Below are 19882 nucleotides of genomic sequence, written 5' to 3' on the forward strand. Positions count from 1 at the left end.
TAGTCTCAATGGGGACCACCGCTGTACCATAACTTTTTGCATCACCATGTATGCACACAACACCCATGCACTGGTTTTTCAGCTGGTCTGGAGCTACAAGGTCTGAATGTACAAGCGTAACGAGGCTCCCAGAGTCCAGCAAGGCCTGGACACTCCTTCCACCCACTTTGACCTGTGCCATGTGAGCCAGCGCAGATGTCAGACACGCTGGATGAGCAAAGAATGAAAGGCGCATAGCGGCTCCACACTCCATAGGTACTGGGACATCAGGACATTTAGCAGCCACATGCCCTCGGGCTTTGCACCTCCAGCACTGTATTTAAGGTTGCGGCGCCTCTCACCGCCACTGCGGGCAGACGCCGCTTTACAGGCAAGTTTTTGGGGTCAGACGCCCCTGCCAAAAACCCCTCTGCTGCGAGGTAGCATTCAACCATCTCAACTAACTCATTGGCAGACTTTGGATCAGCGTGACTGACCCATTTTCTTAATGTCAGGAAGCGATCCATTGTGACCCTTTCGACAATCTGGGGTGCCGTGAGTATCTCAGGTTGCAACCACTTTCGTACCAGATAAATTAGGTCATGCATCTGTGACCTGGGAGACTTATTAGATTGGTAATTCCAGCGGTGCACTCGTTGGGCCCGCACAGCAGGAGTGACACCCAAACGGCAGAGAATTTCTAGCTTTAGCTTCTCATAGTCCTGCGCATCCTCAGCAGACAAATCAAAATACGCTTTCTGAGAGTCACCTGTTAGAAACAGAGCAACCAACCCCGCCCACTGATTCTTAGGCCTCGCCTCCCGATCTGCAGTACGTTCAAGCGTATTCAGAAACGCTTCCACGTCATCCTGTGGGGTCATTTTCTGAAGAAAGTGGCTTGCTTTGATCAACCCACTATTGCTAGGTTGATCCTGACGCATATTCGCCAGCTGCTGCAGAACCTCTGTAAGAATTTCTATGTCTTTCCGAGCAGCTTCAGCTTGCATATGCCTGTCTCTTTCCGCAGCTTCAGCTTGTGCCGCCAAAGCTTTTTCATATCTGGCATTAGTCTCTCGCTGGACTGCATTTGCTTCTTGTTGGGTTGCACAGGCTTGTGCCAACTTCAACACCAGGTCTTCCATCGTATTGGATGATAAGATGAAATGCAATTTAAGTTGCGAGAGGTAGCGGGATCCGAGTGCCCGCATCCTCCACCAATTTGTGAACTGTTACACCTTCCTGCGGGGTTGTTTTGGGCAGAAACAGGAACAATCGACACCTTTGTAGCTTTGTGCGTCACACTGTTGCAATTTATTTTGCAAGTTGCTCAAAACAACAAACAGAAACCAAAAGTAACAATAGCCGTCTGGCTCCTGCCTATCTCACTCAGCAGCCCTAGCTAAACTCATAACACAAAACACAAAGAGCGTTTTCAAGGGGAAAGGAGAGCAACTTACAGTTCAGTAGTTAGGTGGAGAAGCTAACCGTTCTCAGAGCTCCTAGGCTTGCAGCTTCTCAAACAGACTGCCCAGACTCCCAGAGAGAGAGCTCCTGGATCAGGGCTGCTGACTTAATTAGTACACCATTGACGAATATTCTAAAAAACGAATACGGTATATAGCACTATATTCAATATAGTGCTATATATTCGTATTTTAGAATAGTCGACATTTTTTTCCATCTGAAGGGAACAGTGTTCAGTGTTAACCTCTGATGGAAAAAAATGACGACTATTCTGAAATATGAATATATAGCACTATATTGAATATAGTGCTATATATTAGTTTTTTAGAATAGTCGTCATTTTTTCCATCTGAAGTCATGATTCCTCTCTGCTTAAGTTGTTTCTGGGCCTATGACTCATTGGCCCACAAGCATTAAGGAATCCTGTTCAGATGGAAAAAAAATGATGAATATTCAATATAATAAATATATAGCACTATATTCGAAATATTCGCAAATTCTTAAAGTGGCGATATTCGAGATAAAAATTAGCTTTTCGAATATTTGTGTTTAACACTACTTAACAGCATATGTGTCCAAAAATAACGCATTAATGGGAGCAGAATGCTTGCTCGTATTTATACACACACAGGTGTTAATTGTGAGAAGCAGTGGCTTGTTCTTAAGGTGAACAAGTCTGGGAAAATTCTCCCTTTTCCGAAACAGCAGCACTACAGTGTGCATGTGGAAAGGGGGTAACAGTAATAGTTGTGTAGGGGTAAAAGTAATATTAGGGGTAATAATATGGGTAATATTGGCAGCAGTACCAGTGAACAAATAGTCACTGTCAGCAAACAGCTGAAAGTGAAAATTCTCATAGATCCATTCCTTATTCATTTTGACAAAAAGGGAGGTTTTGTACACTGGTGAAACACAACTTTGTCTATTGTCACAACTTTGTCACAACTCCACCTGCTGCACCACTTTTCCAAAATTTCCAAAGAGCCAATTTATTTTTATAATTGACAGCTGGGCAGAAGTAGGATTATAATACAGCAGAACTGCATGAAATTTGTAAAAGGAGACACTTTTTACAGACAGCTGGCCAGAAGTACCAATGCCATACAGCAGAATGAAATTTTGATGATGATGCCACCTGGCTCACTGAATAACTTCTCTCAGATGACCCTGTAGGCTTAAAAAGAGAGTACAACAATAGCAAACTGAGCCAGTTCTAGTTTACTGTTCCAATCAAACTCACCAGAAGTCCATGGTGTCAGGGAACAGGGTATGTGCCAGAGAAAGGCCAAAGTCATTTAGAAAACGAGATGATTTTGATAATTCTTTTGAAAAAAAAATGGACAACTGGGCACACATACGAATACTGCATCACATTTCTATAATGACAACACTATTTTTTAGAAATGCCTGCCTGTCATAAAGTCCAACTGATTGCATATCAAATAACTCAATTTTGTAGATGACAAGACAATTTATATAGATATCTGCCTGGTAAAAAACTGATGGAAAACAGAAGAATAACATGTTTGAAAAAAAAAAATACATTTTGTTGAAGGTGCGGAACTGTGCATTAGGGACACCTGGCCAAAGGCCAGATGGATACATTTTAGAGAGGAATTACAATTTGTTGAAGTAATGGTAATTATACAGTAGTAATACTATAGAACAGTATTAATATTGGCAAAAGGTGCAGAGCTGCACAACATTTACCACAAGTAAGTGGTACAGCAGCTGCACCACCACCAGCGAAATGGCCAAACAAGCTAATTGCTGGTCACAAATAGTATTCTCATGGCCACACATTCTGTAATTGATGTCTTGCAATGGAACAGCGGACAAGGAGGAGGAAGAGTTTCAGCAGGAGAAGAAGCAGCTGATGATGATGCCAAGGACACTGTACTGCTTGGGGATGAGGCCTGGCTGCCAAAAAGAAGATTAGGAGAAGGAAGACAGACTTATTTTGATTCGAAATGCTGGACAGTTCTATTTTCCCACAGGATCGAGTGATGGCACTTCATGTGCTGCAATAGAGCCCTGGTACCTTTATTTTAATCCTGCAGATCTTGCATGCCTGTGGTTTTGTGTGCAGGCCTTGTGAATCTTCTACGAGCAAAGGGGGTATAGCTGTTACACCTAGAGGCTTAGCTCTCTCTGAAACTGCCACACCCCATGCACTTTGACTTTAGGAGAAGTCAGGGCCAGGTTTGATCACTTTTACACTGCCTGGCCCTATCAAAGTAGAGCAATTGCAGAGAGAGCTGAGCCTCTTGTCGTAATGGCAACACCCCTATTGTCTCCTAGAGGCTCATTTGCATATATTAAAACTTCATTACTCTCAGCAATGAGGGCACATATAAACATGGAACCAACACAGATGCCTTCAGCTACCAAGTGCACATGCAACAGGTCAGCCAGTTTCATAGATACAAATCTGCTGACAGATGCCCTTTAAAAAATCTATGAAGCTGCCCAATTTTATAGACAGCAAAGTAATTTGGAATAGGTTAAAGGGAAATACTATATTAAAGGGTTTCCAGTACATATTGATGACATATCCTCAGGGCCGGCTCCAGGTTCATGTGGGCCCTTGAGCGATAAATCCCAGTGGGCCCCCATGAGGCATTTTTTTACATTGACATGTCCCCCTGTGGCTCCCACACGGTATAATGACCCCCAGTGGCCCCTATACAGTATAATGACTACTAGTGGCCCTTCACACAGTATAATGACTACTAGAGTCCCTTTACACAGTATAATGAACCCCCAACTCCCCCCCCCCCACTGTATAATGACCACCTGTGGCCCTGCATTCAGAATAATAACCCCCAGTCGCCCCCATTCAGAATAATGACCCCCAGTAGCCCCCACACTGGGGGAATACTGTATGGAGGGGGCTCTGGGGGTCATTATACTGAATGGAGGGTCATTGGTGATCATTATACTAAATGGGGGACACTGTGGGTCATTATACTATGTAAAAGGCCCTCACAGTATAATGACCCCACGGTGACCCTCCATTCAGAATAATGACCCCCAGTATGCTAAATGGAGGGTCAATGGGGATCATTATACTAAATGGGGGGCACTGGGAGTCATTATACTGTGTAAGGGGCCCTCACAGTGTGATGAATGACCCCCCAGTGGCCCCCTCACATACCTATCATTGCAGGGGAGCTGGTGGTCCTGTCCATCACTAACCACAGCTCCCTGCGCTCCTTCTCTCCGGCGGCCCGCTGCAGCAGTGAGCCAGGCCTGGAGGAGAGAAGGAGATGTGCAGTGATGTAGCTAGAACTGACTGGGCCCCACAGCAAATTTTAGTACACCCCCCTCCCCCCAAATGTGTGTTCACATCACGTTTTTCCTATCGGTTTGATGTATACAAATGTGCAGCACTCCACGTTTTTGTAAAAAATGCAGAGTTAATGTATATGTTTTTTACCATGGAACTGTATGGTGAACGGACACCCCTGTACGGCATCAGTCTGAGGCATCTGGTAAGGCTACTTTCACACCTGCGTTTAGGTGCGGATCCGTCTGGTATCTGCACAGACGGATCCGCACCTATAATGCAAACGCTTATGCAAATTTTTTTTTTGTTCATGACAATGCAAACTGATTGTGGCGCAAAGGTCCTTAACACAGCAATCTGTATATTTTCCCGCTTATGCCAGATCTAAAAAAAGTGGTGTGGGCATGGAAGGGGATACAGTTATGGCCATACAGTTATTGGATACCACCGCCATATAGTGATAACACCGCCATACAATGATAAAACCACCATACAGTGACCGGATAAAAGGGTATAAGAGGGCACAATACAGGGAATGACTATGGGCACTGCACAGGGTGTGGTAAGAGGGCACAATGCAGGGTATAAATGGGCACAGTACGGGGTGGGGGGCACAGTCACATGACCCTGTGACGTTAGAAGGTCCTTATGGTGAATGCTGTTCAGATGCCACCATAATGAGAGGCAGAGGAGTGAGACAGGGGCCCTGGATGGACAGGAGGGGTGGACACAGCAAGTAGGCGGAAGGGGCTCTGAGGGGGATTCATACAAGAAGTAGTGGCAGGAGGTCTGTGCAGGGCAGCAACAGGAGATAGGGGGGTGAAACAGGAGCTCTGGATACATGAGGGAGGAAAGGAGACAGCAGGGGCCCCATGAGGATGAGATCTGACAGGATATGGGGGGGGGGGCAGGTGTCATGGAGGCAAACTGCTTAATGAAACAGTAACACAACTAAATAGAATGAAGCAGCAGAAGAAGAGTCCCCCCCTTCCCTTCTGTCCCACAGACAAGAGACAGTCACAGTGCAGACTCACTCACAGACTGTCTTCACACTTCTCTGCTCCAGCCCTGCGGTCTCTCTCCTCAGGCAGCTTGTGTCCTGTGTAGAGGGGGCGTGTCCTGTGTAGAGGGGGCGTGTTCTGAGTCTCTGCAGCTCAGAGGGCCCACCAAAGGGGTACTGCGTAAGTGAAATGACAGCAGTGAGAGCTCCCATCTGTATTGATGGAAGTGCTCATAGCAGCTCAGTGGGCCCCCCCAGGAGCATTGGGCCCCGGCACTTGCCCGGGGATGCCTGGTTATGACACCGGCCCTGCATATCCTCGAGGATAGGTCTTCAATATCTGATTGGCTCCCAGTACCCCTGCCGATCAGCTGTTTGAAGAGGAGGCCATGCTTATGTGAGAACTACGTACTCTTTAAGATTACACTGGGCATTGTCTTGGAAGTCTTGAAGGTGCAGTGTAGTTGCAAGTGCCTGTTCCATTCACTTGATTGGTATGTGCTCTTGTAATTGCACTATGCCGGCCCTGAAAGCAAGACGATACGCAGTGTAATCTTAAGGGAGGAAGCAGTGCTCATACAAGTACCACCTCCTCTTCAAGCAGATGATTAGCGGGAGTCCCGGGAGTCGGCCCCCCATCCATTAAATATTGATGACCTATAAGCCACAATAAATAATAAAAGGAGCAATGAGGCAGCAAATCCTTTCTGTGAGGTGTATTCCAGAATAAACCTTACATGAAGCATGTGCTGTCTCCATACTCTCTTTATTATTTCTTGCGGATATCTGACTTTTTTGGGGAATCTAACCACTTTCCCTGGAGACGTGCACCCACCATCAGATCTACCTCGGTGTGCTGGACACCATCTTAGATTTCTTTTCTATCCTAAGGATAGGTCAATAATGTGTACTGGCTGCACAATTCCTTTAATCATGTACATAATATTGATGGGTCATTGATTGAACACATACAATATTACACATAATATTCTAATGTAATAGTAGCCCAGGTAATAGCAGAGTACAGTGCATTTTAGCTGCTGTGCCATCCCCAGAACTAACTGTATTTCAATGTTTGAAAAGTTAGACCTCATCATTGGGGTTGAGCGAACCCAAACTGTAAAGTTCAAGTTTGTACCGAACTTTAGGATTTTTTTGGACCCCGGAACCGAACCCGAACTTTTTAGTAAAGTTCGGGTTCGAGTTCGGTGTTCAGCGATTTAATGGCGCTTTTTGAAAGGCTGCAAAGCAGCCAATCAACAAGCGTTTAACTCTTGTGCCCTTAGAAGCCATCACAGCCATGCCTACTAATGGCGGTAATTGGCCAGTGCAGCATATGACCCAGCCTCTATATAAGCTGGAGTCACGTAGAGCTGCACATCACTCTGCTCTTAGTAGTGTAGGGATAGAATGCTGCTGCTGTGAGGGAGAGAATAGGAAATAATCTGTTATCAGAGGTGCTTGTTAACTGTCACGGAAGGTGTACAGGAAACAAGAAAACACAAAATGTATATACAACTGACTGGATCCAAAACTAAGGAACAAAAAGGGAGACTCCTGCATCAGACCTGGCTCTCTCCCTTACTGCTCAGCCTATGCGAAAATCCCAATGGTAGATGATCGCATATCCTCGTACCTCGACTGTATAACACCTGAACACCTTATAATAGTGAGGGGACACGACCACCGGCTCCCTACACTAGATACGGAGGGAATCAGGGTCACCTGGGATCCAGCAAACAGAAAAACACAAATGAATAAACAAAACTTATCTTGTAGAAGACTCAGAAGTAGGATCAGCATGCACACACTCCAGGAAGTAATATAAACCGCAAACTGATGCACTATGGGGAGGGATTTAAAGGGATGCAATCAGTGCAACTACATGACAGCTGAGAGAGGCTAACGAGATGAGAAAATGAAAGCAAAACAAAGGAACCTCAAGGAGGAGGTTCTGAAAGGCATCTGTCAGAGCTTCTCAGATGTCTGGTGGTGACATTAACTCTGCGATCTGCAGAGATTTTGTTTTGTGAGTGCAGTGCACCATTTTTTTACCCTGCCCTGAGCCCAGTGACACAGAAAAATAACTTTTAGTCAGTTAGGTGGGCGTCGGCGGACATTTTGTGCAAGTTCAGAGCACAAGCACAGCATATGTGCATTTGTGACAGTCAAATACAAGCTTTAAATACTGAAGTTATATTCAGGATTTAAAAAAAAACACCTATTTTTTGCAAGATAATACATTTTGGGTCCTTTGCTGAATTTGTGACAGTAAAATACAAGCTGAAAATACTGCAGTTATATTCTGGGTTTTATAAAAAACACCCATTGTTTGCAAGACCCTACATTTGGGGTCTTTGCTGCATTTGTGACAGTCAAATACAAGCGTTAGATACTGCTGTTGCATTCTGGTAATAAAAAAAAACACCCATTTTGGCAAGATAATACATCTGGGGCCTTTGCAGCATTTCTGACAGTCCAATACAAGCGTTAGATACTGATGTTATATTCTGGTATTAAAAAAAGACCAATTTTGGGCAAGATAATACATTTGCGGCCTTTGTTGCATTTCTGACAGTCCAATACAAGCTTTAAATAGAGATGTTGCGAACATAAAATTTTCCGTTCGCGAACAGCGAACGCAAATTTTCGCAAATGTTCGCGAACGGGCGAACCGCCATTGACTTCAATGGGCAGGCGAATTTTAAAACCCACAGGGACTCTTTCTGGCCACAATAGTGATGGGAAAGTTGTTTCAAGGGTACTAACGCCTGGACTGTGGCATGCCAGAGGGGGATCCATGGCAAAACTCTGAAGGAAAATTACATAGTTGACGCAGAGTTGGATTTTAATCCATAAAGGGCATAAATCACCTAGCAATCCCAATTATTTTTTTGAAACATCCAAAAAAACCATCCAGTGTGTGTATACGATCAGGTATGATGTTGTATCAATCAGGTAGTGTAAGGGTTTCGCCCGCTTCACAGACATTGACAGACCAAACTCCCCTTTTAATGCACCGCAAACAGTCCATTTGCCCAACCGCAAACTTCCCATTTGCACAAGGTTGGATACCAAGCTAGCCATGTCCCGTTGATGTCATTGAAGGTTTCTTCCTCCACCCAGCCACGTACAACACCAAGGGTCCCGGAAAGGTGAATTGAATTGATTTTTCAAATGGGGAGATGGTTAAAAAAACGCTGGCTCCCTCCCCTTTGTTTGAATCCACGGTCACTGCGTCTGTGCCGTGCAATTTACTGTCCCACCCGATATGAGTGCTATTTTCTATAGTTCTCTCTTCTCATCAGTTTAATCCCTGTTACGTCCCCAATCTGGGGTCCATTTATTAAATAGATTTTTCGAACGGGGAGATGGTTAAAAAAACGCTGGCTCCCTCCCCTTTGTTTGAATCCTTGCCACGGTCACTGCGTCTGCGCCGTGCAATTTACTGTCACACCCGATATGAGTGCTATTTTCTGTAGTACTATTCTCATCAGTTTAATCCCTGTTACGTCCCATATCAGGGTGGGATTGCCTTTTGTAAAAAAAAAATTTAGGCCGGGTATTTTCGACTGCCTTCACAGTGACAGACCAAACTCTGATACACCAAACTGAATTGATTTCAGGAACCGGGAGATGGAAAAAGCAGCTTGGTCGGTCCTCTTACTCCCAAGTTGGGGCACTGCGCGTGCACGGAGCAATGTGCTGTGACACCCTATATGAGTGGTGTCTTAACTAGTACTATTCCTATCAGTTTAATCCCTGTTACGTCCCCTATCCGGGGACGTGTGTCGAATTGATTAACCATTGTCGAATTAACGAACCATTACGACATCCTGGAATAATTTAGTTCTGAGCTTTGTACTTGATTTGTATTGGAATTGTTGGGGATTTTTTTAACTGTCTGCATTATTTCTAATAAACTATTAAGAGACTTTATTATGATTTTTTTTATTTTATGTATTAAAAACCCACCCATACAACATAAAAAAAGATCAAAAAATTTAAGTTTTTTCTATGAAAAAACATCCAGCCGTCCCGATCGCTTTTAGTCTGATCATAATGAAGCAATGGCCTTATCATCTGGGGTGTGGCAACATTGCCAACACACTCATGGAGGTGATGATCGCTTCATTGTGATACGCAAGCCCCTTCACCACAACACGGTAACGATCACGAAAGGGGAATTGACACTTGTATGTGCCTTTTTTTTGTTTTGTTTTTGCAGCCACAGTGCAGCACCAGAGGCCAGAAAAATTAGGCATGTACACATGCCTGAAAAACAATGTTATTGTTGCAGCCGCTGTTGTAGCAGCGGCCGGAAAAATTGATGTTTTCAAGGCAGAAAGGTGACTAAAACATTGCGGCTTGAACCCTAGTTAGTGGCGGAGAATTCATGAAAGTCATCCGGTATGCAGACATTAGATACAGCAGCGTGGGGACCATTTTGAGGCCAAGGCATGTCAGACTTTTGTTAGTTAAACGTATCCCCTACTGTCAGTCCCTTCGGGATCTTAATGAAGGTGATGTAATCAACACTTTTTTGACTGAGGCGACTTCTTTTGTCAGTGACAATGCCTCCTGCTGCACTGAAGGTCTTTTCTGACAGGACACTTGAAGCGGGGCAGGCCAGAAGTTCTATCGCAGGCCACAGGTCAAGCCTGCACACCCAGTAGTCAAGGGGTTCATCGCTTCTCAGAGTGTCGATATCTGCAGTTAAGGCAAGGTAGTCTGCCACCTGTCGGTCGAGTCGTTCTCTAATGCTGGATCCTGAAGGGCTGTGGCGATGTGTAGGACTGAAAAAGCTCTGCATGTCCTCCATCAACAACACATCTGTAAAGCGTCCTGTCCTTGCCGCCGTGGTCGTGGTAGGAGGAGGATTACTTTGACCTCTTCCCCAGTTAGATTCCCGATGTGCTGTGACATCCCCCTTATAAGCTGTGTAAAGCATATTTTTTAGTTTGGTTTTGAACTGCTGCATCCTTTCTGACTTCCGGTAATTTGGTAACATTTCCGCCACTTTCTGCTACCGGGGGTCTAGTAGCGTGGCCACCCAGTACAGGTCGTTCTCCTTCATCCTTTTTATACGAGAGTCCCTCAACAGACATGACAGCATGAAAGACCCCATTTGCACAAGGTTGGATGCCGAGCTACTCATTTCTCGTTCCTCCTCCTCACTGATGTCATTGACGGTCTGTTCTTCCCCCCAGCCACGTACAAGACCACGGGTCCCAGATAGGTGACAACAACGAGCACCCTGGGATGCCTGCTGTGGTTGGTCTTCCTCCTCCTCAAAGCCACATTCCTCCTCTGACTCCTCTTCCTCATACTTCTCTTGCAGCGTTGCCGCAGGTCCGGCAAGCGATGATGACAAGGCTGTTTCTGGTGGTGATGGTGACCACAACTCTTCCTCTTCACACTCATCTACAGCCTGATCCAGCACTCTTCGCAGGGCACGCTCCAGGAAGAAAACAAATGGGATGAGGTCACTGATGGTGCATTCGGTGCGACTGACTAGGTTTGTCACCTCCTCAAAAGGACGCATGAGCCTACAGGCATTGCGCATGAGCGTCCAGTAACATGGCAAAAAAATTCCCAGCTCCGCAGAGGCTGTCCTAGCACCCCGGTCATACAAATACTCGTTGACGGCTTTTTCTTGTTGGAGCAGGCGGTCGAACATTAGGAGTGTTGAATTCCAACGTGTCGGGCTGTAGCAAATCAAGCGCCTCACTGGCATGTTGTTTCAGCACTGAATCTCTGCAAAGTGCTCCATGGCCATGTAGGAACGCCTGAAATGGCCACACACCCTCCTGTAAGCCTGGGTACTTAGACACAAAGCGTTGTACGATGAGATTCAACACATGTGCCATGCACGGCACATGTGACAACTTGCCCAAATTCAATGCCGCCAACAAATTCTTCCATTGTCACACACCGCCGCCAACAAATTCTTCCATGCTTCCGTTGTCACACACCACTTTGCCGATCTCCAGTTGGTGCGGGGTCAGCCACTGATCCACCTGTGCGTTCAGGGCGGACAGGAGTGCTGGTCCGGTGTGGATCTCTGCTTTCAGGCAAGTCAACCCCAAGACAGCGAGCTGGGGGGGTTCATTTGATGTGCAGCCAGATGCCGCAGCAGAAGAGGACTCAGCCGAGGAGGTTATGGAAGAGGATGGAGTAGGAGGAGTAGAGGAGGTGGCAGTAGGCCTGCCTGCAAGTCGTGGCGGTGTCACCAACTCCGCTGCAGAGCCACGCATTCCATGCTTGGCAGCCATCAGAAGGTTGACCCAATGCGCAGTGTAGGTGATATACCTGCCCTGAACGTGCTTTGCAGACCAGGTATCAGTGGTCAGATGGACCCTTGCCCCAACACTGTATGCCAGAGATGCCATGACTTCCTTTTCAATCACCGAGTAGAGGTTTGGGATTGCTCTATTAGAAAAAAAAATGAGTCCGGGTACCTTCCACTGTGGTGTCCCAATAGCGACAAATTTTTTGAAGGTCTCAGACTTCACCAGCTGGTATGGTAAAAGCTGGCGGGCTAAGAGTTCCGTCAAGCCAGCTGTCAGACGCCGGGCAAGGGGGTGACTCTGTGACATTGGCTTCTTACGCTCAAACATTTCCTTAACAGACACCTGACTGTGGGCAGATGAGATGGAACTGCTCAAGGTGAGAGGCGGAGTGGCGGGTGGTTGAGAGGGGGCAAGGAGGACAGCAGTGGTTGACGTGGCTGAAGATACTGGACCAGGAGGAGGATGATGGCTTTGAGCTTGTGTGCTGCTTCTACTCGTCATCATGTGTTGATCCCATAGGCGTTTGTGATGTGTGATCATGTGCCTTTGCAAAGCAGTTGTACCTAGGTGGGTGTTGGATTTCCCACGACTCAGTTTCTTTTGGCACAGGTTGCAAATGGCAACGCTGTTGTCGGAGGCAGACACACAAAAAAAATGCCACACTGCTGAGCTTTGCAATGACTGCATTCTGGTGGTGGCAACAGCATGCGTTGAGTGGCGTGCTGTCTGACTGACCCCGGGTGCCGATGCATGCTGTCTGACTGTGCCACTAGCTCCTTGCGATGACCTCCCCCTGCTTCCAACTCATCTCCTCCTTCTCTCTGTCTCCCCTTCTGAACTTTCCCCCTCTTCTTCTTCTTCTCTTCGAGCAGGCACCCACGTGGCATCCACGGACACATCGTCATCATCAACCGCTTCACTTGTATCTGACACCTCAGCAAAGGAAGCAGCAGCGGGTACAACATCATCATCATCATCACACTGTACGTCCATGTGTGTAATGCAGCCTGACTGAGACATATCCCTGTTATCTACATCCCCTGGCAATAATGGTTGCGCATCACTAATTTCATCCAACTGATGTAAAAATAACCCCTCTGAGGGATCAAGTGAAGCGGCTGTGGTGGCTGTGGTGGTAGTGGTGGTGGTGGCGGTGGGCGGGAGAGTGGTAACCAAAGCTGAGCTGGAGGAGGATGGTGCGTCAAGGTTCTTAGCGGAAGCTGTTGAAGATTGGGTGTCCTGTGTAAGCCAGTCAACTATTTTCTCCGAATTTTTTGGGTTCAGGGTACGTGGCCTCTGAACACTGGGCATTATTCCAGGGCCTGTGGAAATCACAGCACCATGAACACGACGGCCCCTGCGGCGTGGCCTGCCTCTGCCTGTCATTTTTTATTAGATAAGTGTTACTATGCGTGCAAGGTACTGTGCCACTCTAGGTGGGCAGTGGGCACAGTACAGTCTGTGTGGGCCTGGCTGACACACACGGGCTTACAAATGTGATTAGATCACAGTTAAATTTAAAATAGATATTTTTTTTGTTTGAAAAGTATTTGGGTGAATGACACCCTGTGACGGTATGAGTGCAGGCCGAACCAGCCACTAGCCAGTGGACACAATAGAGTATGTGTGGGCACCTGACACACACGGGCTTGCTAATGTGATTACATCACAGTTAAATTTTAAATAGATTTTTTTTTTCTGAAAGGTATTTGGGCGAATGACACCCTGTAACGGTATGAGTGCAGGCCTAACCAGCCACTAGCCAGTGGACACAATAGAGTATGTGTGGGCGCCTGACACACAGGCTTGCTATTTTGATTAGATCACAGTTACATTTTAAATATAATTTTTTTTTCTGAAAGGTATTTGGGTGAATGACACCCTGTAACGGTATGAGTGCAGGCCTAACCAGCCACTAGCCAGTAGACACAATAGAGTATGTGTGGGCGCCTGACACACACGGGCTTGCAAATGTGATTAGATCACAGAAAAATATTAAATAGAATTTTTTTTTTATCTGCAAGGTATTTTCTGTCACACCCTGTATGAATGGTGTGCACTGTGCACACAGTGCTGTCTATGACTGAGCCTGCAGCCTCTCACACACGGGCAGCCAGGCAACTGCAATATATATATATGGGGAAAAAAAAGCAGACTGATGTACCAGCCCTGAAAAGGGCTTTTTGGGGTGCTACCTGGATGCTGTCCTTACAGCAGATGAGTCTGTGGACACAGAACAATGCCCTAGCTTTCCCTATTGAATCAGCAGCAGCTACACTCTCCCTCCTCTCTCTGTGAATGCAGATTCCGAATGAATCTAAAATGGATGCTGTCCTGGAGGTGGGAGGGTCTGGGAGGGAGAGTCTGCTGCTGATTGGCTGGAATGTGTCTGCTGACTGTGAGGTAGAGGGTCAAAGTTTACTCAATGATGATGTATAGGGGGCGGACCGAACATCGCATATGTTCGCCCGCAGCGGCGAACGCGAACAAGCTATGTTTGCCGGGAACTATTCGCCGGCGAATAGTTCGGGACATCACTAGCTTTAAATACTGCAATCATATTTTGGGTTTTAAAAAAACACCCATTTTGTTCAAGACCCTACATCTGGGGCCTTTGTTGCATTTGTGAAAGTCAAATATAGTCGGGAAAAAAAAATAAAAAATGAACCAGCACCTTCATAATAAGTAAATTTGAGAGCGCAGGTGCACGCTACCTTGGCTGAAACACAATTAGATTAGTAGAACTACTGGTAACAGTACACTGCTAGTCAATTGCACAAAGATATAAGCAACACTGAAAAAATAATAGCGGCTTGATGGCCATACTTACTGCAAGTGCAGTTAGAAGCTCTTTGCGCATATGATTGAGCAAACATATGTCGAGCCCATCTACCAGGCGTCAAGGTGGCTTCTAATCAGATGGGTCCTACTCTAACATGCCTCTCCTGGGCTTACAGCCTACAATCTGGGCAAAGTAGTACCAAGCTGTAAACCCAGGAGAGGCATGTAGATACTGCTATTATGTTCTGGTTTTAAAAAAACACCCATTTATTGCAAGACACTACTTTTGGGGCCTTTGCTGCATTTCTGACAGTCCAATACAAGCCTTAAATACTGCAGTTATATTCTGGTTTAAAAAAAAAAACCACCCATTTTGTGCACGACCCTACATTTGGGGCCTTTGCTGCATTTGTCACAGTAAAATACAACCAGTCAATACTGAAGTTACATTGTTGGTTGACAAATTAAGTATTTTTGTAACAGTGAAGTAATTGTATAAAATTCACATGTCACACTGTTGTGACCTCAATACATTTTTCCTCTTTTTGACACCGGCACTGCCTTACTCTCGGTGAACTTAATTGTTAACTATTGGCAGTTACATTGTCGCCTGACATAAACCATCTGTTAGTTTGGTGGGTGAACGCAAATAATGAGGAGAGTGGCAAATAAGGGACATGGCACCGGTCGTGGTGCTGCTGGTGGAGCTACTGTTGCAGGGACAGGACGTGGTCGATCTGTGCCAGCTACACACACAAGTGAAACACCTTCCTCTGGTGTGAGTAGGAGACAAAACCTTCAGTGTTATTTGATCGGGCCTAATGTGGCTTTATGAATGGTGAGGCCAGAACAAGTACAGGTGATTGGGTGGCTGACAGTGCCTCCAGTTCCTTCACATTGTCTCCCACCCAGTCTCCTGCTGAAAGATCAGAGTTGGCACCTGCAGCCCATGGCCATCAGTCCTTCACCTCATCCTCTTGCAAATCAGCCAAGCAGTCTGAGACCCAAGTCATGGAGCAGTCTCTCTTGCTTTTAGATTGCTCTGCTATCAGGGTTTCCCAGGGCCATCCACATAGCCCTGCCCCAGAAGTGGAAGAGATTGAATGCACCGATGCTCAACCACTTATGTTTCAGGATGAGTACATGGGAGGACCACCGCAGTACATCTCGGATGATGACGAAACACAGGTGCCAACTGCTGTTGCTTTCTGCAGTGTGCAGACCGACAAGGAGCAACCAGCACAGCAGAAGAGGAAGTAGGGTGCGGAGCGGCCATCCCCTAGAGAGTACGCCTACTACTGACCATCGCACCAAGAGGCCGAGAACAGCAAAGCCAACTCCAAGGAGTCCCCTGGTGTGGCAGTTCTTCAGACAATGTGCTGACGACAAGACAAGAGTGGTTTGCACGCTGTGCAATCAGAGCCTGAAGCGAGACATAAACGTTCTAAAACTGAGCACAACCTTAGACCAGGCATCTAAGTGAAAAGCATGATCTGCAGTGGAGTAGATGCCTCAAAAACCAAGAAAGGTCTCTGGCTCCTCCTGCTTCCTCTTCTGCTGCAATCTCGGCCTCTTCATCCCCCTTTGGAGTGACAGTGGCACCTGCCACCCCACAAACAGAGAATCTGCCAGCAACGCCACCACCTGGGTAACCAAGCATATCCACAATGTCCCATGGAAGAGTTTAGCTGTCTATCTCCCAAACACTGGAGCGAAAGAGGAAGTACCCCCTAACCAACCGCGATCCCTGACCCTGAATGCCAGCATTTCAAAATTACTGGCATTTGAAATGCTGTAATTCCGTCTGGTGGAAATGGAGAATTTTAAAGCCTTATGGCGGTGGCTGTCCCACAATATGTAGTGCCCAGCTGCCATTACTTTTCCAGGCGAGCCATCCCTTCCCTGCACAACCAAGTGGTAGACAAAATCAGGTGTCCACTGCGCAACGCCATCTGTGGCAAGGTTTACCTAACTACGGATACGTGGACCAGTAAGCACGGTCATGGACGTTATATCTCCCTGATAGCACACTGGGTAAATGCAGTGGCGGCTGGGCCTGAGGCGGATAGCAGTTTGGCACATGTCCTTCCACAACCGAGGATTGCAGGGCGCTTCTCTTTGCCTCCTGTTGCTTCCTCCTCCTACTCCGCTTCCTCATCCTCTACCACCTCCTCATCCAGTCAGCGTAACACCTTTACCACCAAATTCAGCACAGCCAGGGGTAAACGACAGCAGGCAGTTTTAAAACGTATCTGTTTTGGGGACAAACCCCACACCGTGCAGGAGCTGTGGACGGGCCTTGAACAACAGACCGATGAGTGGTTGGTGCCAGTGAGCTTCAAGCCCGGCCTGGTGGTGTGCGATAATGGGCAAAATCTCGTAGCAGCTCTGGGCCTAGCCGGTTTGCTGCACATCCCTTGCCGGGCGAATGTGTTGAATTTGGTGGTGCAGAGGTTCCTTAAAAATTACCCCGATATGTCAGAGCTCCTGCAGATAGTTTTCAGCGTTCTCACCCTGCTGCTGCTCGCCTGTCAGTGTTGCCGCTTAACTTCGGCCTTCCAGCTCACCGCCTCATATGTGATGTGCCCACAACAGGAGAACAGCACCACTTCACCACCAATGACTGGGCCTCCATGCGAGACCTGTGTGCCTTGTTGCGCTGTTTTGAGTACTCCACCAATATGGCCAGTGCCGATGACACGGTTCTCAGCATTACTATTCCACTTCTATGCCTCCTTGAAAAAACTTTTATGCCTCCTTGAAAAAACACTTCAGGCGATGATGGAAGAGGATGTGGCACAGGAGGAGGTATCATTTCATAGGGTTTCCGGGGTTTCCGGCCAGTCATTCACAAGTGACTCCGAGGGTGGGTTCCTGCACCCACATACGCCAGGTACACAATTGTCCAGCCAGGGTACAGTTCTGGAGGATGATGAGGTGGAGGATGAGGAGGAGAAACCGTGTTCACAGCAGGGTTGCACCCAAACCAGCTCATGGCCATCACTGGTGCATGGCTGGGGAGATACAGAGGAAACAGACGATACAACTTAAACAGAGGACAGCTTGTTGTTGCCTCTGGGTAGCCTGGCACACATGAGCGATTTGAGGAAAAAGATTTTTATCCCATAGGGAGGCACCACTCTTCCATTAGTAGTCAGCAGAAATTGTATATTTATAAAAATTCTTTATAAAAGGTGATATTCATAGCATGATTTTATCAGACTATAGATAAAATATATTGTAAATATTTAGCCAGTAGTATGTAAACCAAATCTATAATATAAAACTTGGTTTATACTCACTTCGCCCACATGAGCGATGACATGGCTGCGGTGTCTCCTCAATGACCACCGAATTGGCCACATTTTAACTTGTGCTGATTACTGGGTGGCCACACTGCTGGATCCCTGTTACAAGGACAACGTACCGTCCTTAATTTCGTCACTGGAGCGTGATCGTAAGATGCTCGAGTACAAGCGCACTCTGGTAGATGCGCTGCTGGTGGCATTCCGACCTGACAGCGAGGGGACAGTGGAAGCACAAGGCAAAGGCAGAGGAGGAAGAAGAGGTCGCCAACACAGCTGGGGCACCGCCAGCACCTCAGATGGCAGGGTTAGCATGGACGAAATGTGAAAAAGCTTTGTCAGCATGCCACAACAACCAGCACCACCAGCTGATATGGAACTTCTTAGCAGGAGGTAGCATTTCAGCAACATGGTGGAGCAGTATGTGTGCACACGCCTACACGTACTGAATGATGTGTCTGCCCCCTTCAACTTCTGGGTCTCCAAATTGGGCACATGGCCTGAGCTTACCCTTTATGCCTTGGAGCTGCTGGCCTGCTCTGGAGCCAGTGTATTGTCTGAATGTGTGTTTAGCATGGCAGGGGGCGTTATCACAGACAAGCTCAGCCACCTGTCCATAGCCAATGTGAGCAAGCTCACGTTCATTAAAATGAACCAGGCATGGATCCCACAGGACTTGTCCGTACCTTGTGCAGAATTGACATGTATACCGGCCTTACCCAGCCATTGTCATACTTCAGCCCAATTGCTCATTGTTGTATTTTTGATATTTCCCACTCTTTTGGGGTGTACCCTAACTTAAAAAAAAAAAAAAAAAAACAGTGTTGGCTACCTCCTCCACCGCCGCTTCCACCTACACCTCTACTTCCACCGCCTCCTCAACCTCTAACTCCATATGGATCTCCACCTCATAGATCAAGATTATTATTTTAAATTTTTACGTATTTTATTTTAAGTATTTTCACTAATTTGTCTGATACATTGTTGGGTGACATATCCCACATTTTTGGCTGTGATATACCCCTGTTCTACCTAGTGGACAGGGAAATAAATTTCACTAATTTGTCTGTTACATTGTCGGGTGAAATTCACAGATTTTTCGCTGTGATATACCCCTGCTCTACCTAGTAGACAGGGAAATACATTTCACTAATTTGTCTGTTACATTGTCGGGTGAAATTCACCAATTTTTGGTTTTGATATACCCCTGCTCTACATAGTAAAAAGGGAAATACATTTCACTAATTTGTCTGTTACATTGTTGGGTGACATTCACCAATTTTTAGCTGTGATATATCCCTGTTCTAACTAGTGGACAAGGAAATACATTACACTAATTTGTCTGTTACATTGTTGGGTGAAATTCCCAAATTTTTTGATGTGATATACCCCTGCTCAACATAGTGGAAAAGGAAATACATTTCACAAATTTGTCTGTTACATTGTTGGGTCACATTCACCAATTTTGGGCTGTGATATACCCATGCTCTAACTCCTCAAAGTGCGGCACTCCAGCTGTTGCAAAACTACAACTCCCAACATGCCCGAACCGCCTACAGGTATCAGCCTACAGCAGGGCATTGTGGGATTTGTAGTTTTAGAACAGCTAGAGGGCCGCAGTTGAGGATGCCTGCTCTAACTAGTGGACAATGAAATACATTTTACTAATTCGTCTGTTACATTGTTTGGTGACATTTACCAATTTTTGGCTGTGATATACCCCTGCTCTACCTAGTGGACAAGGAAATACATTTCACTAATTAGTCTGTTA

Source organism: Bufo gargarizans, chromosome 4 (genome assembly GCF_014858855.1).
Source record: "Bufo gargarizans isolate SCDJY-AF-19 chromosome 4, ASM1485885v1, whole genome shotgun sequence".
NCBI lineage: Eukaryota > Metazoa > Chordata > Amphibia > Anura > Bufonidae > Bufo > Bufo gargarizans.